Source organism: Neofelis nebulosa, chromosome 17 (genome assembly GCF_028018385.1).
Source record: "Neofelis nebulosa isolate mNeoNeb1 chromosome 17, mNeoNeb1.pri, whole genome shotgun sequence".
Taxonomy (NCBI): Eukaryota; Metazoa; Chordata; class Mammalia; order Carnivora; family Felidae; genus Neofelis; species Neofelis nebulosa.
Genome location: NC_080798.1, coordinates 29,379,641 through 29,405,804, shown reverse-complemented (window position 1 = coordinate 29,405,804; position 26,164 = coordinate 29,379,641). Strand labels below are relative to the sequence as shown.

General features: G+C 52.5%; 1 long non-coding RNA gene across 1 annotated transcript in view; it reads right to left on the bottom strand.

Annotated features, from left to right (window-relative positions):
* Nucleotides 1-4,575: 4,575 nt before the first annotated feature.
* LOC131499102 (uncharacterized) overlaps nucleotides 4,576-26,164 on the bottom strand; it is a 22,545-nt gene continuing 956 nt past the window's right edge. The window contains exons 2-3 of the long non-coding RNA XR_009255723.1: nucleotides 7,590-7,845; nucleotides 4,576-6,550 (exon numbers count right to left, since the gene is read on the bottom strand). This is a non-coding gene — a long non-coding RNA (uncharacterized LOC131499102). The remainder of the gene's footprint in view (nucleotides 6,551-7,589; nucleotides 7,846-26,164) is intronic.

The following is a 26,164-nucleotide window of genomic DNA, read 5'->3' as shown; positions in this document are numbered from 1 at the left end:
CACTTTATAAACGTCACGGGGTAAGGACAAAGGTACCACAATTATTTCTGCTTGGATTTCTCTGAACCAACAGTCACGTTTTGTTTTGTTTTTTTAACATTTTATTTTGTTTTATTTTCTGTTATTTTTAAAGTTCATTTATTTTGAGAGAGGAAGTGCAAGCGGGGGAGAAGCAGAGAGAACGCACGAGAGAAATCCAAGCAGGTTCTGTGCTGTTAGCACAGAGCTCTATGTGGGGCTTGATCTCACAAAGTGTGAGATCACGACCTGAGCCCAAATCAAGAGTCAGACACTTAATCGACTGAGCCACCTGGGCGCCCCCACAGTTATGGATTTCTTATTGCTGTACAACTAATTAGCACAAATCTAGTGGCTTGAAAGAGCAGGCATTTAAAAAAAATTTTTTTTTTGGGGCGCCTGGGTGGCGCAGTCGGTTAAAGCGTCCGACTTCAGCCAGGTCACGATCTCGCGGTCCGTGAGTTCGAGCCCCGCGTCAGGCTCTGGGCTGATGGCTCGGAGCCTGGAGCCTGTTTCCGATTCTGTGTCTCCCTCTCTCTCTGCCCCTCCCCCGTTCATGCTCTGTCTCTCTCTGTCCCAAAAATAAATAAAAAACATTAAAAAAAATAATAATAAATAAATAAAAAATAAAAAATAAAAAAATTTTTTTTTAATGTTTATTTATTGTTTAGACAGAGAGAGACAGAGCATGAACGGGGGAGGGGCAGAGAGAGAGGGAGACACAAAATCCAAAGCAGGCTCCAGGCTCCGAGCTGTCAGCACAAAGCCCGACACGGGGCTCGAACCCGCAAACTGTGAGATCATGACCTAGGCCGAAGTCAGACGCTTAACTGACTGAGCCACCCAGGCACCCCCAAGAGCAGGCATTTTTTTATCTCACAGCTCTGTGGGTCGGAAATCGGGCGGGCTCACCTGTGTTCCCTACGCACGATCTCACAAGGCCCAAAGCAAGGCGTCAGCCAAACTGGACTCTTCTCTGGGGGCTCTGGAGGGATCTGCCTTCGAAGTCCTGCGGGTCGTTGGCACAATTCCGTGGCTGGTAATTGTGGGTGTGGGGTCGAGTCCCACTTTGCACGCTGCCAGCCAATGTTGTTCTCTGCTTCCCTGCACTGTTCACATTCCCTCCCGCGTGGTCCCCTTCACCCTCAAAGCTGGCGAGGGGACTTCAGATCCTTCTGACTCTTTCAATCAAGGGCTCAACTGATGGAGTGAGACCCACCCAGAGAACGTCCCCATTGCGAAGTCAAAGGCACTTGGGACTTTAATTCCACCTGCAGAATCTCTTCCCAAGAGTACCTGCATTCAGGTTTGCTTGAATAATCTGAAGAAGAGAATGTGGAAAAGGGGCAAGGGGTATTTTTCGAACTCTGCTGACCCCAGGGTGCTTCTTAAACTGCATTTCACGATGGCAAAACGATGACAGACATTCTGACAAGAAAGGAATTCATAGTCCAATCATCGTGGAAAACACGAAGTTAAACAGTGAAATCAGTGCCGTTGGTGTTGTTTTATTTATTTCGCGTCCACACCCCTTCCTCCAAGAGTGAGGTCCATGGAACTGGGTACCTCAATCACCCTCACCGCCTCGGAGGCGTTGCCCCTGAACTCAGTTTGCCCTGGGTTCAATGTGGAAAGTGGGAGTGAGATCCACACTTACAAAGACCAGAGGGAAGAGACATTGAGGGTAACAATCCACTGAAACCAGGCATCTATCTGCCCATTGCCCTTTCCAGCTGGGCTTCTCCCGAAGCAGAGAGGAATGCTTCTTCTTGGAAGGTGGATGTCCCTAGCAGGCAGCCTCGCCCCCTGCTGCCCCTTGTCCCCTCCCCTGGCACTCCCTTCACGACTGTCCCAGGGCCATTAGACCAGGGACGGTTTAAGCCAGACCTATGGCCACTCTATCTCTTAACCCTGTGCATCTGGGCACAAATTTTATATTACGTCCCCTGACATCAACTCCAAAATAATTTTGGTTTTCAACCCCATTCATTGGTAGCTATGTGCCTGAATTCAAATTATGGTCCTTATTTTCCCTCTAAGGATCCCCTGGCCATCTTTTGGGTGGACAGCAAGTATGTTCCGGGCACTCTAATAAATCACAACTTCAGGTGGAAGGTTGTTCTTGCTGGAGGCAAGTGATTAAGCATCTTAATAGTGCAGCAAACTTATCAACAGACTCACCAAAAAAAAAAAAAAAAAGGAAGCGATTTTATTCTCCCAGCTTGTGTTTCAGGGTATTTTACTACCTGCTTGCTGTCAAATGTCTGTCAAAGATTTTTGAAGCCCAAATTTGACTTGGAACAACCTCAAACGGTTTCTGTAATGCACCCTGCATCAGGCCCTATAAACGGCCAAGGATTCTGTCTGCACGATCTAACTATCCAGTTCAATATCACCATGGCGCCTAAAAGGTTTTTAACATAGATATTAAATATATCCATATCATCGCTTCGGCGAGAGCGTGAGCTGTGCATTTTCCTCTGGGATCTTCCGGGCTATTTGCTGCTGACATACACTATTAAAAATAAACCTACCCCGAGGAACTAGTCATTTTACACGGTATTAGGACTAATGTTATCATTTAAGTAGCTGTGGAGATTTGCCAACTACAGAGGCCCCAGATAACGATGGAAACATGATCGTGTGAGATAATCTTCTGTGCGGAAATGACTTTCATCATCTGTAATATGTCGTTTAGACGCTTATTTAAGACTTATACTATTGAACAAATATTGATGCCTTCAACAGAATAAGAAACATCAATGCCATGGTTAGATAAAGCATCAGTTTCACTTCTGGGGCCTGGGACCAGACTGGGTACGAAATGTCCTGGAATCTGTGTAGTGAGGAGGGGAAGGAGGGTGGAGGGGAGTGGAGGGGAGGGGAGGGAGGGAGGAGATTCACTTCAGTCCAGCCACCTTCCTTTTAGACACATGCCGGGCACTGACGTGTGCAAGCTTAAGGAGCCTGCACAGTGATCTTATAAAGAAGGCAGTATTTTTATCCCCATTGTACAGATGAGGCAAAGCGATGGTCAGCAGGTTTTCCTAAACCGCAGTTCAAGCACGGTCACCGCTAGGATGCGGCAGAACCGCGATCTGAATGTGGTTCTGACCCCAGAGTCCACCCGCACCGTACAAGCACTGTCCCCGCCACCGGCCGAGGGGCCAAGACTCTGACAGCATTCTCACCACCCCCCATGGGGCAGAGAGGTTAGCTCATGGTGTAGGTCAGCGGCCAATCAATATTTTTTGAGCGTCTACGACGAACTAGGCACTGTGTTAGACACAGAGCGTACAGAAGTGAAAAAGGCCTGAGCCCTGACCCCCAACCCAAAAGTCAGATGTCGCAGTTTGGTAGAAGCAGCTGGATGCCCATGTTGAATGCCTGCACGGCTTGGAAAAAGTCAGTGCCCGTGCTCTGTGCCTGCACAGCTTTCTAGTGCTTTTGATGGGCTGGATGGACCTCTTCAACGCCTATCAGACTCAGAGCTTCACAAGCGAGGCTCTCCCCAGCACAACAGGCTCGGGGCTCCCCGAACACATTCATCCTCCACATGTACAACTAGCTCCTGTCGTTTCCTGTTATGCGAAACCACGTCACCCATCCACTGTCTATGTGACCCTCCCGTGGCCCGGGAAAGTGGGTGATATTCGCCCATTTTACAGATGGAGACACTGAGGCTGGGAGAGGTAAAGTGACTTATCCCAGAGCACGCAGACGGAGGGACACGGTGGAGAGTATACTGCCTTCATCCCGCCACGAACCCACGGTAGAGGATCACATTAGCTGAGGCTTACGGCTTACCAGACCCTTTGAGGCAGGTGGTATTATTTTGCCCATTTTAGGGCGACGAACCCAAGGCCCAGAGAGGTAAGTCACCGGACCTCCAGGCCCTCCTAACGAGGTGAGCCTTTTTGAAACAGGCAGCTCGGGTTCAGCAATGATTGGCCAGGTCCCCTTTGGTCCAGTCGCCACCACTCTGGGGACAGAAGCCTTCTCAAAGGCCAAACGGGGAAGAGAGCTAGCTCTCTTCTTGTCCCGCTTTTCCTCACTTTCTCTGGGATGCGGGGAGCCCTGCAGCCTCATAGGAGCTGGAGCGATCTATTTTTATGTGGACAGGACACATAATTTGCAGGAGGGGTCCAGGCTGGGGGAGACAGAGGGATGATAGGAGACACCTGAGCTGATTCCGGGGCGGGCACGGGCCTGATGGTGTCGCCGCTGGTTAACCTGCACCGCCGGCCTGACGGGATTTGGCAAAGTCAAGCCCGGTCTCACTGCTAGTCATTTCTACCTGCTGCATTTGCATATACATATGATATCCGTTATCCTAATTATATCTATTTTCCCAGGTATGGAGAGACATACCCCAGAGTTGGGGTGCCCATTAGCAGATCACACGGGCCTCTGCAGCTGTGTTTTGATCAGCGGAAAAGGTTCCCTGGCATCGGAGAACTGAAATCACCTTTTAGGGTATGACAAGCGCAGCCAAGCGTCTCGCAAGTGAAAAATCAGAGGTTTCTCCGAGGAAGGAGTGAGAACGACCACAAAGAATTAAAAGGAGAATACCCTTTAATGGTTTCCACTGTGAAAGCTCAGTCACGCTTAAGGCCTGCCATCCATCAGGCAGCGTGGCACTGGAGTGCCCTCGGAAGCCCCCATACTCGCTTCTGGAAGGAGGGGGCGGCCGCGGGAGCCCCCAGGGGAAGCCCAACCCGCCATTTTTCCAGGCTGGGCTCCAGCAGGGAGGCCGTGAAGGTGAAGGGGCCAACGATGGTTGCCAGAGTATTATGGATCCTGATGTATTCCCATCTGCCTCCAATGACTTGCAAAGGCTCTGCAAATCCTTATGCAAATCAGCAGAGCCGTCTTTTAGACCCTGAGGCTCAGGGACTCTTCACAAGACCAGTGGTAGTATTTTCACATCTGCGGGCTCCCACCACGGACTTGTATGCCCACGCTCCGGAGGCTTCCTTGAGGGTCTTGTGTCTCTGTGTCGCACATGCGGCTTATGGGTCAATACCTCAGGTGGGAAGCTTGTGAGTCCTTCGTAATACGCGGCATGTTCCTAAGCTCTCTCCCATCTCACTCTTGACGACTCTTATAAGCAGGTTTGTGACCCCAACTGCCCTGGGCCTAAAGGCACTCAGAGACCTGCCCAAGGTCAAATGGCCAGGCCGGACTGAACTCTGTGTGTAACCCTTGTGCCCTAACTTCGAGTCTGGTGCTACTCCCTCTATATTTTCCTGGTTAAGATATTGCATACGAAGAATGGTGGAGGACAGGGGAAGCCAGGAATCGGGACAGGGGATTCTCCATATCATCCCCAAAGGACCACACCGCAGAGGGGGAGCGGGGCTTTGTGGATTGAAGATGCTCCCCGGGTGATCATGAGGTGTTCCACCAGGTCCGTCGGATTGAAAGGTATTAATCCATTCCTTCCTTCGACAAATATTTACTGAAGACCTACTATATGCCAGGCATCGTTCCACACAGCTTACCTTCAACTGGAGGCAGACAGGTATCAGCTGTGTTAAGGGCTCTACCAAAAAGGAAACAGACTGGCCAGGGCAGTCTCCCTGAGGAAGAGCATCTAAGTCACGGCTCCTTCTAGAGCACGAGCAAGTCCTGTGAGAGCCGCAGGGAGAGGCTCTCGGCAGGGGTGCAACATGGCAGAGGTTCAAGAGCTTCTAGAAAGGGCTGAGTTTGAGAAGCAGAAAGGAGGCGGGCTGGCTAGAGCAAGGTTGTCAGGGGCAGATAGTACGAGATGAACTTGGAAAGGGAAGCAGGTGGGAGCCCACAGAGAGCCTCAGAGGGTTTCTTAGGTAGCCTTTAGACTACCCCCAAACTTGTAGCTTAAAAATAAGGCGTTTTTTTCCAGGGCGCCTGGGTGACTCAGTCGGTTAAGCATCTGACTCTCGGTTTCAGCTCAGGTCATGATCTCGTAGTTCATCAGTTCAAGCCCCACGTCAGGCTCTGCGTGGACAGCATGGAGCCTGCTTGGGATTCTCTCTCTCCCTCTCTTTCTCTGCCCTTCCCCCACTCATTCCCCCCCTCTCAAAATAAATAAACTTTTAAAAAATAAAGTTTTTTTCATTAATAGATTAGAATAGCATAGTATATTATATGACAATGCAGTGGTTCTCAAGCTTTAGAATGTATCAGAATCACATGGAAGTCTTGGTAATGTTCCAATAACCCCCCATAGAGCATATGTGGGGTGGGGCCTGGGAGGCCTCCTCTCCAACAAGATCCCAGGCGATACCTGCTGCTGGTTCGGGACCACTCTCTGAGCACCACGATGCTAAGACTGTTCCACCTCTATTCTGGGCAAGTTTTGGCTTTTGAAACCCTTGTTTCAGTGACGTGCGTGTCCATGTGTCCCAGATCCTGCTATAAAATGTGTTCTTTTAAGAGCGGGTCATACTTTCAGAAGCAGAAAGCCCTTAGATGAGAAATTTAGGACCTTTCTTTAGAAATCCTCATCCTTCGAGGGTCCAGTGAACCCTGCTAGGAAACCGTGGCTTCCCTGAAAGTAAACAAACCAGCAAATACCTGAATGAAAACCAAAAATAAATGAAAGAAAATCTATGTGGAATAGGAAATAGGATTCATTCATAGCCTCACCTTGGCCTTGATTTGTCCTAACAAACCTTTTAAAATATTTGGATATAAAGCCCGGGTTCATGCTTGTCCCTTGTCGCCCTGGCTCCTGACTTCAGTTCCCCGGGGGTGGGGGTTGGGGGGGCACTCTGGCTGCTGGGACCATGTTTTGCTGTCCTGGGGCCATCCCCACAGTGTCGCCATTCTGCAGAAGGCCCACCAGGGTTCAGTCCTTCAGAAGCAAACCCACTCACCTGGTTCACCCTGCGGCTCAGGTGGTTTTCCACACACACCTTGACTGGTTCCTCTGTCATCCAGCCCTCCTTCTCCTATCAGCTGCACTGGTTCCAGGTCCCCATGGGACACTGGGGCTCAGTCCCATCCTGGCCAGTTCTGACACCAGTTATAAAAGCATGTCTCATCCCCATTCAGGAGCAGGCCAGCCTCGGGGGGGAACTTGAGGGCCTCTCTCTGAAAGCCCAGTGGAAAGGCAGCAGCCTCTGCGATCTGTGCTGTCTTGGTCGGTCCAGCCTGCTGTGACAAAGTGCCATAGACTGGTACTCATCGTGAAGATGAGTAGGACTGGCTGGTTGGAAACACCCAGAGCACCCGGAAGGCGTGGCATATACCGGCAGATGTTGGATCTCAGGGACAACTCGGGTTTGATCGCTGTGATTCAGATAGCGTTCTGGGGAGTATGTTGGGTTGTCAGAGCCCAGGCCAGGGACAGAAACACCGAGAAGACTGCAGAGCCGTTCAGGAGGAGCTGACCTCCCACCTCACCTCCTCTCAGTGGCCATTTCTTCCATCTATTGGCCCCTTGTGGCACAGCTCGGTGCAGGCCACATCTGTGATGGCCTCCCCAGTCCCCGGCTCCCCTCTCACAGGCAGCCGGCTTGCACCTCTCTCTGGCAATTCTGATTCTGCCTTGAATGGGGGGGGGGGGTATTCATCCCATCACTTACCTGTCACAGCGGCACAGAGCCAAGTCCAGGACGTGGCAGAGATTCTGCAGAAGCCCCCACGCAGGAAACTGCCATGACGCCTGGTGAGTGTCACAGCTGACGTCCCCAGGAGTCCCAGTGAAGGCTCCAAAGTTGTGTGCGCATCCGTCTCCCTGACCCGTCTCTAGTCTCCTTGAGGGCGGGGACTGTGCTGTGTCCATTTGTCCAGCTCTGTCAACCACCATTTCCTGAGGGATCCAACAGCTTCCAGAGAATCCTCCAGAGGAAGGGGTGAGATGAGAGAGAACTTGAGTCTCCTTGGGAAATTCCAGGCAGAGCCAAAGTCCCCAGACTCACAAAGGAAGCTCCCTTCCCCCCACTCTCCCCTCAATGTCACTAAGATAGTTGTGATGGAATTCATGGGACCACCCTCCCAGAACTGCCCCACTCCCCATTGGGAATCACTTTGTAAGTACTGCGTGACTCCTGACCATAGGTGACTGGCCAGGGATTGGCACTGAGCCACACTGAACCACAGACAGCCCTTTCAGGGATCCTTGAAATGAAAACTGAAAAAGGGGCGCCTGGGTGGCTCAGTCAGTTGAGCGTCTGACTCTTGATTTTTGTCTCAGGTTGGGGTTTTCTCCTTCTCTCTCTCTCTCTCTCTTAAAAAAACAAAATAAGCATCTAATATCTTGGCATAAGGCAGAGAGCGTTCCAGGCAGCCGCATTTCTGTCCACGAGGGTATGTCAGAAGTGGAGGAAGCCGGTCTAGTGGACAGGAAGGACAGTGAGAAGCAGAACGAGAGGGGAATGTGTGGAGAGGCCTCGTGAGCCCCTCGTGTCATTGGTTCCTGAAGTCTGCCTGCACCTTTGCCAAGGTACTCCAGCCCCTACTCAGTCCCTCTCCTCCTTACACAGGGTCCACTTGGACCTTTGTCACTTGCAACCCACAGCACACCGACCAACGGCGCAATCCCGCTCTGAGAAGCCTCTCCACCGGGGAGATGTCATGCCTTCGGCGAAGTTTCTTCTCTGCCCTATCTTCCCCCTTCCTCCAAACCACCCTTCCTCATGGATGGCACCAGTGACTGCACTGGGAGGCAAGCTGTGTTTTAAAATGATGTTGACAAATAAAACGAGCCTGTAAAGGCAATGAGAGGTGGTTAGGAGAGCTCCAGGGCGGGGTGTCTGTGAGAGAATGTGCGAGCCATAGTCTGGTCGGATTCTAAAGTCCAGGCTGGAAAGAACAATGAACAAATAATGTATCTTCGTTCTTTTTATACTGCTGCTGTGTAGCGAAAGCATTTATTAACTAGAGAAGGAGATAAACCTGATCACAGGTATCAGTATAGGAAATCTAGTCACCAGCCTGGGTCCTCGTTATAAATAATGGATATTTAAATGCATTGCTATTCCCTTTAGTGGACCATGGGCAACTCTCTAATATCTGTATCTCTCCTCCGTCATCTGGGAAAGGCCATGCAGTTTGGGGTTTGTGGCCATCTCCAGGGACAGGTCTGAGGTTAATCACACCTAGCATGTGTTTTAATAGTGCTCATGTGACCCAGTTCTGGCCAGTGAGACTCCAGGAGAGGTTTGCCAGAGGCTTTTGAGAAAGTTCTTTCATGTACTTGAGAGAGAGAGAAGAGAGGACAGCCTACTCTCACTTTCCCCAGTGGGACATGAACGAGGGAGCAAGGAGACTTGAAGCCCGTGACTGTCACCCTGTAGCCACAAGGGGACCCAGCCTTACAATGAGACTGGCACGGGTCCCTGATGTCATGACTGAGGCTCTGGATTAACCCACTCTGAGAAGGGGAGCTAGTAAATTTCCTTACTCTCAGATCACTTGGAGTAGACCATCCTGTGACGGTCAGCCCTGAGCTCATCCTCATCGATGCAAGGAAGTCCCTAACAGGAGGCAGACTGCTCAGTGGTTAGCAGCTTAGTGTCTGGAGGAGGAGAATTCTGAGGGCAAATCCCAGCTCTGCCATTGGATGCCCGTGGAAACTGGGCAATTTGCCCAACCCTTTGAGCCTCAGTTTATTCATCTATACAACGGGGCCATCAATGTTCCTGTGGTGGTTATTTGCCACGTTGGGCTATGGAGAATCCAGCCCTCCCCGCCACCAACCGACATTCAAAACTCCTTTTGGGGACTCCCCAGTGGGCATTATTAGTGCTTGAAAGGCAAGATCTTTTGTTCCTCCCCTGGCCTGGCCAAATGGCAAGTCTTTTTTCTTTTTTTTTTTTTTTTTTTTAGTAAACACTAGTAGAAGCCAATATGGACCTTGAACTCACAACCCCAGGATCAAGAGTCGTATGCTCTATTGACTGAGCCAGCCAGGCCCCCCAAACGGCAGGTCTTGACGTAAGCACAGCATATCCTGATTGAGTGGACTCGGAGGGGATTGGTCAGCTGAGCCGGCACACAGAACAGCCTTCCCCTGCTGCCTGGTCCTCTGGGATCCATCGCGCCCCTGCCCCTTGCCGCAGCCTTGTGTTTCAGCCCTCCAACCACTCTGGAAGCCCCAGTGTCCTTCCCACAAACTCCGTCCTTCTGGAATAGCAGGTTGGCTTCGGTTGATTGCAGCCAAGAACGCTGCCATATAAAAGGGCCTTCTTTGTAAGGCTGCTGCAAAGCCTATAACTGAGATTGTACTTGTAAAGCGTTTCAGTGAATGCCTGGCTCAGCACATGTAGCCATTGAGATTATTACGGACTCAGATGGCCCCATGAAGGGATGATCTGAGTTAAACACAAGGTTTTAATTGACCAAAAAAGGGTACACAGAATCCTAGTTGCCGAATTGGCAACCTTCCCTCCACACGCAGGCTCTGGCTGCTTGGGGTCTCCCGCCTGCCATATTCACCATGAATTGGCAACACTCGGTGAACACAACAGAATGAAGACACAGACCATCCAAAGGCCAAAATACCACGCAAACAAGAATGCTGAGTGACGACTTCGGTGACCAGTGTCCTTTACCCAGAGTTTGCTAGCGGTAGGTGAAAACCACGTTACAGCCTCGGGGCCCCACGGCCAACAGACCGCCTGAGGAAGTCAGGGCAGCGAAGGACAGGGCTCTAGGGCAGAGGTCAAGACCAGATCTGGAGTTCAAACAATCATCCCACCGCGGGCGCGTTCTGTGACCGCTCTGCCTGGCCTCCAGGCCGCCAAGCACGCTTTGAAGCAGGAGAAGAGGCTGCTTCTTACCTGACACAGGGTAGTAGGAGTCAGGTGAGGGCATGTGACTTTACTTTGTAATCTGGTACCTTCCAGGCATCAAGTGATCCCTTGCCACCAACAGCAACGTCATCAACGGCATCGTCATCTCCCGCCTGACATTCACAGAGCCATCGCTAAACCCCAGGGACGGGCTACACATTTTATACACATTAGTCCAATAGATCCTTCCAACAACCTACGAGGCCAGGTACTATTATGGTCATTAATAGACTGAGACTTGCAGAAACTGAGGCGCTTGACCTGGCCCTTAGCCACTCAGCTGTACAGCCCGATCGCCAGGAAGGCCCCTCTCCCCATCACCCCACTCACCCCTCCTGACTCATTTCAGGCAGCCTTATCCTCCACAGACCTTTCTCTCTCTGCAGGCTGAACAGCCACAGACAGAACTTTTGCTAAAGTGCCTTCACGTTTTTACTTGGAAGATGGGTTTTATGCCCCGGTTGTGGCCGATGGCAGATCCTGTCTCTTCTACATTATTAACTCTCATGTAGATGCCGTAAACATGTCCCCTCGGGGCTGATGGCAATATATTGATCCAGACTGTTTAATCCCACACGCCAAGTCAGAGGAGCGGGTACGCACTCTCCCCCGTGAGTGTGGCCTGTGGGCTCCAGGCGTGTAAATCTCCCCGCACACCCCACGGCTGGGGGGACCCAGAAAAAAAAGGATTATTTATGAATGGGATCCTCAGGTGTTCCGCTCCAGATGAATGGCTTTCGGGCCCAGCGTATCAAGGGTGGAAAAATGAATCACGGCCACACCATTTTGATGAGGAAAACAAATCAGAAGACGCATGCATCTTTCTGAAAGGTCACCGTGCCTGCAGACCTGGCTTGTCTCTGTGGGGGCACAGCGTGGCGATCGGAGGGAGGAAGCCGTAAGGACCATCATGTATACTGTCACCATGGGGGGGCAGCCGCAGCCCCCAGCACCACACTGCGGGGGCTGTACTGCAGCCCCTGAGTTTTTCCCTTCTCTCCCCTTCCTCCAGGGAGGTGGGACACAGCCGATCAATAAGCTGCACGGATGGAAGCGCCTGCAGCACGGTCGTTTCTCAAGTCAGACCCAGATGGCACCTATCACTCGCAGTAAAAGGCTGCCAGAGACAGAATCAAGGCTCATCCCGTCGTGGGGCCCGCCCGTCTCTGCCTCTGTGACAAACGTCTTCTGCCTCTCGCACGAGCTTGCAGCAAAGAAACCATTTCCAGGATGCAACACGCCGCCTGCCTGGCACCTGCCCGCCACCTGCCCGCTGACGTTTCCTTGTGCTGTGAAACAGCCTTCCCCGGGGTCCCTGGCGCTGGCCGGGCCATCCCCAAGGGTTCCCCCCACCGCCCCATTTTATTCCTACGCGTTGGCAGGAGAGCAGAGCCCCCAGAGCCTGCTGCCGGAGGGGTTCGGGGCAGCTTCCCGCTGGAGGGACCCACGTGCTGCCGAGAGGCATTCCAAATTCAATTACTCCAGGGAGGCCACACCTCATTAGGCGTGCCTCGGTTTTTGGAGAGGAAAAGGTGTTTTTCTGCCAAACGAGTTGTCTAGCGTGCGTTCTTCTTCTTCTGTCTTGGGGGAGGGGGGGCGGGGGGGTGGGAGCCAAGTCTGGCTGTTGCAGCCAAGGTGGCTCTAAGCACTTTGCTTCCTCCTGCTGATCCGAGCCAGAGAGAGACGGGCAGTGGCCAAAGCGCTCAGGGCCTAGGTCTGAAATAGACGGCACAGGCACACACCCAGCGGGGGCTCTTGGCTCCCTTCCTCCCTCCACGTGTTGGACGGGAAAACCAAAATCTCACCCCACCCCCACCCCCCCACCCCCCCACCCCCCCGACCCACAACACCCTCACTGTACCAGGCAGAGGGGTAAGGTGCGGAGATGGCCGGGAGCTCGCTCCCACCGGCCTTGGTTTGAACCCACGGCCCCAAGAGGCTATTGGCCTTGAAAGTTAGAAAAATAACACACGGACGGGGTACCTGGGCGGCTCAGTCGTTACGCGTCCGACTTCCGCTCAGGTCGTGATCTCGCCGTTCCCGGGTTCGAGCCCCGCCTCGGGGGTCTGTGAGCCCTCTGCCCCTCCCCCGCTCATGCTCCATCTCTCGCTCTCTCGAAAATAAATAAACATTAAAAAAGAAAGAAAAATAACGTGACATTTTTTTTTTTTCTTCTCCCACTCTGCAGTCAGCCAAGAAGCCTATGCAAAAGCATTCTCTGGAGGAGGCGCCCTCTGCACCAGGGTTTCTTCAACCTCAGCGCTATGACATCTTCGGCCCGGTGACTATAGTGGGAACCATCCCAGGCGGTGTTCGGCAGCATCTGCGTCTCCACTCCACTATGTGCCAGGAACACACCCCAGCCACGACGACCCAAAATGTTCCCACCGGCTGCCAGATGTCCCCGAGGGTGGAGATTGCCCCCAGGAGAAACCCCTGCCTCCAGCAAAGGGGCAGAGGTGGGAATAAAGCCCGGGTGTCCGGGATCTGGGGTAAACATTCCAGAGCCCACACAGCTGATACCCACGTCATTGCCAAGAGAACGGACTCAGGAGATGTGAAAGGGTCTCATAAAACAATCAGCAGCAGCCACCTTTGCTGGAATGGCAACAGGACGTGTCAAGGGCGGACCAGCCGCTCAACACACACCATGTCTAACAAGTATTAGAGGTTATTAATGCTGGTGCCACGCGCTGGTGACTCAGAGTCACGGGCAGCCAGAGCCACATTTTCACCAAATATGGCAAACGCGAGCTACCGTGGCCAGGCCACCCTCGATGCTGCAGGAGCACACGGGAATGCGCTTCTGGCTCCTTCACAGGTGCGGTGCTGGAGCGGGGACATTTCTGGACACTGGACGAGCTGGACCTCTGAGCCACGCTCCTGTTGGAAGATCTCGTTGCCGGCCGCTCACTGAACACCCTCGCTACACAGGGCGGTCCGGGGCCCCGGAGGCACCTGTATCACCTGGGAGCTTGTTAGAAGATCTGGAACCCCGGGCCCCACTGCCGACCTCCCACTGCATTCCAACAAGATCCCCAGGTTTTTTCTTTTCTTTTTTTTTAACTTTTTAAAATGTTTTATTTATTTTGGAGAAAGAGAGAGAGAGAGAGCATGAGGAGGGGAGGGGCAGAGAGAGAGGGAGACGCAGAATCCAAAGCAGCCTCCAGGCTCTGATGAAGCCTCATCACAGAGCCTGACGCGGGGCTCGAACTCCCGAACCAGGAGATCATGACCTGAGCCGAAGACGGACGCTTCCCCGACTGCCCACCCAGGTGTCCCCCTCCCACCGCGGGTTATTTCTGAGAGCACCGAAGGCTGAGACACTACTACTCTCTCTCTCGTAACAGTACGGGGCTGCTAACATCTGTCAGCATTTTAGAGCGTGCACAGATGCCCTTCACCAGCCTGTCTCTCCCCAGATCCACTCATTCAACAAATATTTACCAAACACCTACCATGTGTCCCGTCCTTGGGGAGCCAACAGTCGGGCACCCTCGCCAACACCCCCAGACAGGTGACTATACAGAGGAAGTCACTTGATTTACATAGATAATGACGCTCCACCAGCTCACCTACGAGCCTGGGGTGTAAGATCCTGCTACCAGTAACCAGAGCAGAAGGGTTTCAACTCCAACACCCTTTTCCTCAATTCTATAGCTCTTTCTTCTACACCCGTACTACTCTTCAACCACAGCCATCAGGGCAAAAAGAAGAAACAGAAGTTTCTGCCTGTCTTAACTACGCAGTCATCCCGAAGGCGGGTTTGGGGGCTGGGGTGGGGGGCGCTTGGCTCGATTGCCAGCTTGCGTCATGAGCTCATCTAGAGGGGCGCCTGGGTGGCTCAGGCGGTTGAGCGTCTGACTTTGGCTCAGGTCATGATCTCACGGTTCGTGGGATCGAGCCCCACATCGGGCTCTGCACTGACCGTGTGGATCCTGCTTGGGATTCTCTCTCCCTCTCCCTCTCCCTCTCCTCTCTCTCTCTCTCTCTCTCAAAATAAATAAATAAACTTAAAAAAAAAGAACTCATCTAGAATCAGAGACAGTTTAATTCATGGGGGTGGATTTACTTAAAGCTCTCCAGCAGCTGCACAGTTCGAAATCAAAGGCATTTAAAGACCATCCATAAAAAAAAAAAAAAGAAAAATACAAAGCAACCACAGCTCTGTTATCTTAAATCAAAACAGAGGTCCAGATTGTGCCCACGCCAACTCCTGTCCCAAGTCCCCTCCTCACCTGGGCTTCCTAAAACTCGAAGACGTTTTTTTGTTATCACTTTGTTTCATTTGGTTTTATTAACTTTTGTCCTCTCATAAAGATGTCATGAGACCTGGCATGAGGCACCCAGTGGCTCCAAACCCCTGTGATTCCAGGGCAATTACTCAAGTGCCTCGGTTTTCTCATCTGTAAAATGGGAAACATGGGAACTGCTTTACAGAGTTCCTGGGGGGATTCAGGTAGCTAATTAATGTGAGTACAGTGCTCAGCCCCAAGCCTGAGTCCTGGCAAGGATGCAACCGTGGTGGTTATCTTCTCCCTCCCTTTTTTTCCGAGAACATTCCAGCAGGTGGCTGAGGGCAGATGGATGGTGCCTGAGGAGTCTTTCTGAGGGATCCTCCGACATGCTGGGTTGAGCTGGAAGGGGTATGATGAAGGCAGAGCCCCATTCAAATGCAGAGGATGAACTCAACTGAAGGGCTGTTGCTGGGGCGTCTGGGTGGCTCAGTCGGTTGGGCGTCCGACTTGGGCTCGGCTCATGACCTCGTGGTTCATGAGTTCGAGCCCCACGCTGGGCTCTGCGCTGACAGCTCAGAGCCTGGAGCCTGCTTCGGATTCTGTGCCCCACCTCCGCTTGCATTCTCTCTCTCTCTCTCTCTCTCTCTCTCTCTCAAAAATAAATAAACCTGAGAAGGGCTGTTGCTGCCCTAGATGCCTGAAGTAAAGCTTGCGGCCATCCCCAGCGTGTGTTCTGGGGACCTCCTGTGATGTTCAGGAAAATAAAAAGATTGCGGTGAACATCTCAGGTGGAGGATGGGGCCGTACAAGTCATAGAGACACCTGACATTCTTCTGGTTCTCAAAGCTCAGGGAACTCCCCACTACATGAGCCTTAGATCCCCCTGAGACAGAAGCTGAAAATGCCAGGCATCTATTCCCCCAGGCTCCCTTGCAGCTATGAAGCAGCCCCCAAATGCCCTGCCGAAGACTTTCACTCCGGAGCCAAGGCCTGTAGGGAATCCAGTCTGCTGAAGACGTCACAGGAGTGGGAACTACAGCCAACGCCCAGAAGCTTCTATGGCACCCAGCTTCTGCAGGGTCAGCATTGGGACTGCTTCCGTTGGTGAGAGCGATATCTCCTCAGGAGCTCTTCTGGAGACCAGATCTAGACAGGCTGAGCCTGATTCTCTTGCCCTCTTAAGGAATCTATGAGCACCCCCCAAGCCCCTTAAAAAGTGATTTGTCTGTTGAAATTAAAGGGTCTTTTGCTGAAGCTAAGAACACAGAGGGAAGCACCCCCCAGCTTAATTTCTGGTCCTCGATTTAGCTTGTAGAGGGTCGCAAGGACACGCTGATAGAGAAAGCCCCACCGCCGACCCACCTTCCCTGTCTGCGTGAGTGCGTCCCAAAATGGGAACTCTGGGACACCCACGTCAAAGTCAACTACGGTGTAACTAGGGTATTGATGAAAAGGCAGAGCCCTGGCCCTCACTGTGTACATACTGAATTAGAATCTTTGGAGCTGCAGTCCAGAACGGTTTTGAGGTGGTACAACTTCGAGCTTACATTTTGGGTGACTCTGTTTTCTGTTGCGTGTTTCTTCTTCGTCATGTTTTTCTCGTAACCTGTCCGTGGCAGGCTGGAAAGAGACACCTCGTTCTTCACCCGAGATGGTCCTTCCTGACAACTGCATCGCGGCATCTCGAGCTAATCCTCCCGTCAGCAAACTACAAGTCAGCGTGAATAGTGTCGGTCCAGCTTCAGACTCTGAAACTCCATCTGGATGCACCAGCTGCTGGGGCTCAAACCTTCTCTCTCTCACCAGCCATGGGGCCTCTAATTCCAAGACTAGATTAGCACCTGGCATTCAAAGGGCTTTTTGTTTCTGGGTAGAATCACAGAAAAAAGTCACGACAACTCAAAAACACCAGGAAAACTTTATGCTTTTTCCAGGGTCAAGGTAGTTGGCTCAGTGCCAACCCCGGTCCCAGAACTACCCAAGCAAATACTTGTTCCCAGATCAAACATGACCAAGCCCCGAAGACCTTATAATGTCTATCCCCTTCCAGAACCCATACGACAGTGGAGACTTCCATTTAAATGTCTTTCTAAATTCCTTATCTCTACCGTGCATTTCCAGCATGTTCCAAAATGAGAAACCTCGTTTTTCATCGTTGTGGAGATACGACTGAAGCAAACCGAGCCGCACATGTGTGAGGTGTACAATCTGATCCGTTTTGAAATGTGTATGTAACTGTGCGACCGCGAGGACAATCAAGAACACAAACACATCTATTACCCCCACAAGTTTCCCTGGACTCCTCGACAGTCTCTCCTTCCCTCCCCCTCTGTCCCCAGGCAACCATTCAACCGCTAATTTGCTTTCTGTCCCCACAGATTGGTTTGCATTGTCTAGAATTTTATAGAAGTGGAATGATGCCCTGTGTACTCTTTCGGTTCTGGCTTCTTCTTCTTCCTCCTTTTTTTTTTTTTAAGTTTATTTATTTTGAGAAAGAGAGGGTGAGCAGGGGGCAGAGAGAGAGGGAGAGAGAGACAGAATCCCAAGCAGGCTCCACGCTGTGAGCACAGAGCCCGATGTGGGGCTCGAACCCATGCACCGTGAGATCATGACCTGAGCCGAAATCAAGAGTGGGTCGCTTAACTGAGCCCCCCCAACCCCACCCCAGGCGCCCTGGTCCTGGCTTCTTTCACTCAGCATAAGGCTTTCGAGATTCAGCCACCTCACTGAAAGTATCAGTGTCTAATTCCTTTTTACGGTTGAGTAGTATTCCATTGCGTGGACCTTCCACAATTTGTTTTACCCATTCAACTAGAAAGCCCAATACAAAAAAAAGGGACGTATTTAATTTCTCAAATCCTCCTGAAAGTAGAATAAGGAGGAGAGGAAGCAAAGGGAAAAGGAGCACACTTTTCCGAGCCTGTCCCTCCTCAGGATGTTTGCAACTGCTCTCTCCTCGGCCCAGAATGCTCGTGTCCCCAGATCGTGGCATGGCGGACACCTTCCCCTCGTTCCTGACTCGGTGTGAAGGTCACTTCCTCGGAGGCCGTCCTGACCCCCACCTCTCCCTCCCTGTTCTGTCACCCAAGTCACTCTTCATCATGCTATGCGGCGTTAGACTCTCCAAAATGCTTCCCAGTCTTGGGTTTTAGCCAATCTATCTTTTTTTTTTTTTTTTAATGTCTATCCCCTTCCAGAATGTGGACTCCGGAACACCAGAGACCTTCCCCATCTGTTTTCAGAGTTTGTTTATTTATTTGTTTACCTTAATTTTTGTAAGTTTATTTATTTTTGAGAGCGACAGAGAGAAAGAGACAGTGAGCAGGGGAGGGGCAGAGAGAGAGGGAGAGAGAGAATCCCAAGCAGGCTCTGCACCGTCAGTGCAGAGCCCGACGCGGGGCTCGAACTCACGATGCCTCGAGATCATGACCTGAGCCGAAAACCAAAAGTTGGACGCTTAACTGACTGAGCCACCCAGGGGCTCCTATTCATTTATTTTTTTAATATTTATTTATTTTTTTGAGAGCGAGAAAGAGACAGAGAGGGAACGTGCACGAGAGGGGGAGGGGCAGGGAGGTGGACAGAGGGTCCAAATGTCTCTGTGCTGACAGCAGCGAGCCCAACGCGAGGCTCGGACCCACCAACCGGGAGATCGAGACCTGAGCCAAAGTGGGTCGCTTAACCAACGGAGCCACCCAGGCGCCCCTGGTTTATTTATTTATTTTCAGAGAGAGAGGGCATGAGCAGGGTAGGGGCAGAGAGACAGGGGAGAGAGAGACTCCTCTCTCTCCGGGCTGCAGTGCCTGACTCAGTGCTCAAACTCACGATCCGTGAGATCGTGACCTGAACCGAAATCAAGAGTCCGACGCCTAACTGACTGAGCCACCCAGGCGCCCCAACCTTCTCTTGTCTTTCCACAAGTCTATCCTTCATGCCTAAAGTACTAACCGGCATAGGTAGGTGCCCAATAACGTTGGTTCACTGAATGAGTGAATCAGTGAATTGATGGGAAGGTTGAGTTGCGCTTTTGTAAAGTTTTAAGGCCTTTCTCGTTTCGAAAAATCTCAGAACTCCTTGATACAGCAGTGACTTTTGGGAGGCCACCCACCAATGCTGGGAGCTACTCATAGATCAACTCAGAGGCCTGGAGGAGAACGGAAGGAGCAGCCGAGACATGGAGACCCATTTAATGCACCGGCGACAAACCCAGCCTGGGCTATCCCCACCGCACTGGCTGGCTCTAACTCTCCTACAAATCATCCAAAATGCTAAATCATGTTGAAACCCCTCTGACGGTGACCACCGGGAACTATGAAGGACACTCACGCATAATTTACATACTGCCAAGCTCCTAAGAGCCTCTAAATAAAGCCCCTGAGGGCCCCCGGGCACTATTTTTGAGGAGAAGGACATCCAGTGACAGATTAAATCGAGTCTGTTCCTTCAACACCAGAGAAAAAAGAAACCTCGCCGTCCCCGCGCTGACATCTGTGAATGTCTTAAGCTGCATTTGCTGTCAGACGCTTCCCGAAGAAGCCGCGATTCCCCTGAAAACGTACACATGGGTTACGGTCTCCCATTTTACAGAAGACGCCGCCACCACTCACGGGTATTTTTTGCTCAGACTTTCATTCTTACTCTACATCTTAACCGTACAAAGTGTTTTCATCGCGAGGCAGAGCAGAGGGGAGGGGAGTTCACAAGAGCACTTTGCGTGCATTCCGACAGTAAATGTGAAATTACCTTTGATCACAACAGGGTTCTCATACGGATAACGAGGCGGGGGCCGCAGCCGTAGAGGGTCGGCATCCAGACCCAAAAGACACACACCTGGCGGGGAAGGACGACAGGGACAGGCCGATAGGAGGATTTCCCGCCCCGACCATTAGCTTTGGCTACAGAATGCTCTGTCGTTACAACCATGCTCAATTTTTATAATCCGACAAAAAAACGGAAAGCCAGAAAAGCCAGCGACACGAGGCCTGAGTCAACACTGCGCACGGTTTATACCTTGCAAGGGGCCCAAAGAGAAACAGCACCTGTTTCATTGTTTTGTTTTGTTTTGTGCCCGATTCAGAGGAGTCCGCACAATCAAAACACAAATGTGGGAGCCAAACAAAACGACGCAGTGAATACAGGCAGGGACCTAAGCGACAGGCCGCATGCATGTCACTAGTGCTCAGGAACCTTCCAGAAGCAGGCGGATGACCTGTCCCTGGCCCACATGAACAGTTCAGCTTGGGCTCATGCACAACCTGCTCTAGTTTCAACTTCCGGTATTAGTTGCGAAATGGGAGACGTGCCCTGAAATCCAGCACTGTTTTTACCCTTGCTCCTATGCCGTTCCATTCCCCTCCCCAACACTGAGCCAGGCAGTAACACCCTCCCCGGAAACAAACACTCTGACTAACTGCCCTTAAGCAAGGGAGGGATTAACAATGTTTCTGTGGTCTCCCCCATGCCTGGCATGTTACCCTGCAGAGTAAATGAATAAAGGAATAGGTGGGCGGATGGGTGAACGGGGAATGATATTTTTAACCATCCCGTAGCATCCGATCCTAACAACGTGTAGGGGAATAACAATAATAGTTAACACTTATATTTATGCTAATTATATGCCAGCCACTATTCTAAATTCCTCATACATATTAACTCTTTTAACCCTCAAGAGCTCTATGAAATAAGGACTATTATTATCTCCATTAAACAGATGAAGAAACTGCTGGAGGTATTTGGAGGTCACGCTGCTCAAAGCAGGCAGAGATGACTCCTTGCTGGATGCTTTGAATGAGGCACCGTGCTTCCTCTCCATCAGCTACATTTTATGAAGCAGGAGACAGGAGGGTCATGATACTCCCTGGACCAAGCGTATGTACCCACTGTGTCCTCAGGACACGGTTAAATGACAGCCAGGATGTGAACCCCACCAGCCTGACTCCGATGCCCGGGTAGGCCGTGCGAATAAAGCCGGCCAGGGGCAATTACTGGAGATGAAGCAATCAAGACACTGTCGAGGGGCCTGGGATAAAAGGCCAGTTTTCTTAGCGCTGTTCTCCCAAACTGGAGGTGCTGTGGGGTCCAGGAAAGAAAGAGAAAATAAAAACAAATCTGGAAAGTGGAGGCTGCCCCCCAACTCTCCCGAAACCATTTTGTTTGGGTTGGAGAAGGAGAGGCTCGCTGGCGTCTTCCCGTCTTCAGTCCCTGGGCGAAAGGCCACAGCAAGACCTAAGCAAAGGTTACGTCCATTCCGGCCTGAGCACAGTTCTGAGCAGGGCTGCTCAGGGACTGGAGTTTAGTACAAAACAGGTCAGAGAGTCTGGGGTGGGGAGGGGACGCTCTGGATGAAAGAGTGGAGGCCAGGCCGGAAAGAGAAAGAAATGACAGTGCGATCATTAAGAAACTTCACTGAGCTGGAAAAGGGGAGAGAAGAAGAGGTGGGTGGGCTATCCATCGCCCCCCCCCCCTTTTTACTCATCACACACAGGGAGCCAGAAAGGATGGAGGTGTTAGCAGCGCGATGGAATTGAAGTTGCTTGTGAGCACGGGGTGGGGGCGGGGGGTAGTCAAAACGCTGACAAGCAGCGCCCTCCAAGCAGAAGCACATCTCTCCCTCACGGAGTAGAGAGAAAGCCAGAGAAATATCTCCCCATGAAAGTCAGAGCGCAGCTGAGATCGGTAGGGTTTGTAAATTCCCAATAATGTGAGAGACAGGCCTGGCTCACAAGGCTGCTGGGCAGACAAGAGCCAGGACCCCGGGACAGTCCTGAAACCAGAGTTGGCCATCCGGATTTCTACCAAACAGAAACCAAAAGGTGCCTTGCCCCCCCCCACCCCCCATAAACGCTTGACCATCCCCAGGCACATGAGCTTTTTTGTAAAATCAAATGCACATCTCTTTGGAAATCGTTGATCTATTCTTGAAAGGGGCACATTGTGCTACAGAAAGTGGCAGCCGATAATTTTTTTTTAAGTTTGTTATGGGAGATTGGCTAAATGAGTTTATCTAGGAGTTCCCATTGGGACTTCTTTTGAGAGGATCTCCTGTATGAAGGAAAATGAGTTTCCTGGCAGACCCCTATCACACCCCCCAAAAGCACAGAGTCAAGGGCTCCACAGATCTCACACCTATTCCCAGCAGATGACACAAGATCTCACCATTTTTCACTGGATCCAAAGGTCCTACGACCTCTAGGTTCCAGGAATTAGCTACACTCTATTCATTGCAGGAGGATGATTTTTTTTTTATTTTTTACTTTGAGAAAACCTCAATGGGATTTTAACCGAAGGGAAGCAAAGGTTTTCTTTTTATAAATTCGATTAGTCTTTCCCACTTTCTGTACCTCGAGACATTTCCTTTGGGAAGAATTTTATACCCAGAGACCCCCTTAGCGAGGCACTGTTGCATGCGGGGCGCGGTGAATTTCAGCGCAAGACGCTGCATGTGGACGGAAAGCAAAAATCGCGGGCACTTGCAGTCGCCAGCAAAGTCAGTTTGTGAATGCTGCCGTGGGGATGGCCCTGCCAGAGAAGGAAGATGAAGTTTGCCTCGGGCAGGCTGTGTGGGACCTCTGGCTGGGATGCGTGCGGGTGGTTACCAAGCCCGCCCTTCGCTCGCCACAGCTGACTTTCCCGCCGGAGCCGGCGCCGGGGCGCCTGGTCCCCGCGCTGCACCCGGCGCCGGTCTGGAGATAGCCCTTGGCTGTGGGCGGCGGGAGTCCCCCTGAAAGTGCGCCTTTTCGCCGCCGGGACTTAGCTGCTGGGGACCGAGCGCGCCGAGTGCGCACTGCGTCGATCGACTCCGCCCGAACCGGGGGTACCCACCCGAGCCTGCTCCCCGAGGCCTCGGGTTCGAAGCCTCTCCCGTGGCGGAGGAGAGGTTGGGATTTGAGCAGCAGCCGTTCGGTTAAGGAAGGAGTTTCTGAAACTCTCGGGAAAGCGAAGTCCCGGGGCGTGGAAAATAATCGAGCCGATGGTGGGTTTTCCAAACTTGATCTTTGCTCTGGGACATTTTTTCTGCCCTCTCCCCCAGTGCTCTAGCCCCCACCCGGGGCAAGAGTTCTAAGGGCTAGGGTAACTAACTGCATCAGTCCTTGCTCTCTCTGCCCACCGCCCCCCAAAACTTTCAGACCAGAAAAATACAAATAACCCCTAGGAGTGGTTCCTGCGGGCGCGTTCAGGCGTTTCCATCCCAACACACACACACACACACACACACACACCACCACCACCACCACCACCACCACCACTCCGTCCCTCCCACCTCCTGGTAGAGGAGGGACTGGGAACCTGATCTCCGGGCTCCTGCCCCAAACGTTTCCCCATCAATAATGCTGATACCATCGATGTGCCTCCACCCCCGCCCCCCCCCCCCCCCCGAGCACCGCTGCCGCCTTTTCGCCGCTTTTTGCTTGACAGAAGAAAACGAAACCTCCCGTAGTGCCCTCCTACCCTTGGCCAGGGGCCCGCGGGGACTGGGGCCTGGGGCAGAGCAAGCAGGGGCACCCGTAGGGCGCGGGGAGAGGGGGGCGTCCTTCAGTTCTGGGGTGCTCAACCAGCGCCGGCGGAAAGAGAAGGAGGGTCCCGGGCGCAGGCCAGGCCTCATTCCAGGCTCCATCCCAAACCTGGGGTCAGACTGGGCCGGCATAAGATTTTTTTGCGAGTGGGAGAACCAGGCCTCGGAAAGGGGAGGCTCGACACCCTCTCCCCTGCCCAGGATCGGGATGACGCGGGGCGGTCCGGCGAAACCCCTTGTTTGGGGACTCAGCGGTGGCCCGTGGCCTTGGGGCACAGCCCTTCGGTCTGCCAACCCACCAAGGCGTTCTAGGTCTTGGGAAAACCAAGGAGACGCATTAGTAGAAACATGGCCATTGAGCCCCCAAAACGTGAGTTCGCCCACCTCGCCGAGCGCCTCCCCCGGGTGCGGTTCTTGTTGGCCCACGAGGTCACGACCCTGGCGCAGCAGCAGCCACACTTCGGGCCACCCCCCATTCCCTAGCGTGGATCAGCCCCTAAGTGCTAAGTCCTCTGGTGGAAAGGGCAAGTCCGAGCCCCGTCGGCCCGATTCGCCCAGCAGCTGCCCCACCTTAGGCTGGGGCGGCGCGACCCCCTATACAGCGCGCAGGTCACTAGGGTGAGCAAGGCGTGGGGACAGGCTCCAGCTGTGGCACCTCACTTGCACTCGCTGCCTTCTCTCGACCGGCTCAAAAATAAAAATCAACCCCCACTCTGTCTCCGTTTTCATTAATTTAATTATTTCTTTGCCTCGCGGCACGCGAAGCTTCACCCGCGCCCTGACATCGCAGCGCCCGCGTCAGCGAACCACGGAACTTGGGCCCCAGACAATGGCCCGTAATTGATGTATTGCCATCAACAATAAAGACCAATTCTCTCCCCGCCATCCCGACCATCCCCCCTCCTCCCATCCCCCCCCCTCCACCTCCCCTCTCAGCTCTCCCGGCCACAGAGGGAAAGAAAACAAACAAGAAATTAGCGGGGGACGCTGCGCACAGAGCGAGACGCCCGCCTCTACGCCGTCGAGGACGCAAAAGAACGAAAAAAGTTATTAAAGTTTGGATCCCCCCAATTAATTCGTCTCTCCTCGCCCATTTTTAATTAAACATCGCGAAGCTGCTTTGGCGTGCGCGTTTCGTTTGGTTGTTTGTTTTGGTGTTGGGGGGGAGGGAAGGCTCTCCCCCCCCCCCTTAATCTTAAAACACAGAGCAAGTAACGAACACGTGTGAAGCTATTCCGGGAGCTTCCGTGGCGCACGCGGCGCGCACGGGGAAGTAGGGCTTGCGGGATCGCCAGCTCGGCTCGGTTCCTGGCAGCACGCGGTGCCCCGGAGGCCCGGACTTTCAAGAAGCCAAGAGTGTTAGAGACGGATGCGGCGGCTCCAAACGCGGGCATATTCGGAGAAACGAGTGTGCAAGTGCACATGTACGGACACATTAGTGTACCTGGGATACTGAGGGCTGGTGTGTGCGAAGACCGCCGTTTTGCAAGGGTGGGGGGTGCGGGATTTGCACGTGCTCCGGTACACTTTCCCGGGGGTCTGGGGAAAGCGAGCGGCTCGCACCCCAGGAGCACGCAGATCCATCTTTGCCGAGGGATCTCTTTAAATATTCAGTGAGAAATAATGGCATTTGAAGCACCACCTATGGAAACATTATTATCTTCATTCTTCAACATCAGCCCCACTGATAGCTTCGTTTGTCTTTTTATCAAAATCTACTGTAACCAACAGGACCTGGGGAGGAAAGGAGAGCGAGTGGAAAGGGAGTGTAGCCTCTGTGTGTGTGTGTGTGTGTGTGTGTGTGTGTGTGTGTGTGTGTGTGTGTGTTTCAGGGACCGAGTGAGGGCAGAAGAGAGGAAAAATAAGAGAAAAGGTGAAGAAAGGGCGAACAGGAATAAGAAAGAAGGGAGAAGTTACACCAAGGGGGGTGGGGGGAAGGTCGCCAGGAGGAAAACAAAAACATTCATATTCACCCGCACACAAAAGATTTAGAATTAAAAAAAAAAAAAAAAAAAAAAAAAAAAGACCAAAGACCAACGTAACTAAGAGAGAAGAGTCATTTGGGGGAGAACGGTAAGGGTCCAGAGCACCCGAAACTCCACTCGAAAGATTGGTGCCCACTTCGCGCGAACCGACTGTGGTGCTCTCCGGACTCCAGGGCGCTCTCGAATTGGGGCGTCCTTATGAGCCCTCTCCTCTCCTGATAGCGAGATAGGGCAGGGATTGTGTATCTGCACCCCCCTCCTCCCCCATTACTCAAACGAAGTTTGAGTTTGTCCTTCGGGCGCAGGACTTCGGAAACCTGGGAGCGAGGAGACCCTGAGGCGCAAGAGGAAAGAGCTAGGCTGAGCCGAGGACTGAGCCTCAGGTTCGCGGGCGCCCGAGCCCAGCGGAAGGAGTGCGGGACCCGGGTCCCGATTCCGGACCCCGGGGTGCGGGTAGGGAGGCTGCATCCCAGCCTGGGGAGATGGAGCTGGTGCGAAAAGTTTTGGGTGCCGCGCTCGGCAAGTGCCGGAGAGATGGAGACGAGCTTCTGCCGGGCCAGACACTGCGGACACCCCCGCAACCCCCCCCCCCCCACCACCACCACCACGCGCGCCGCCACCATTCCCGGC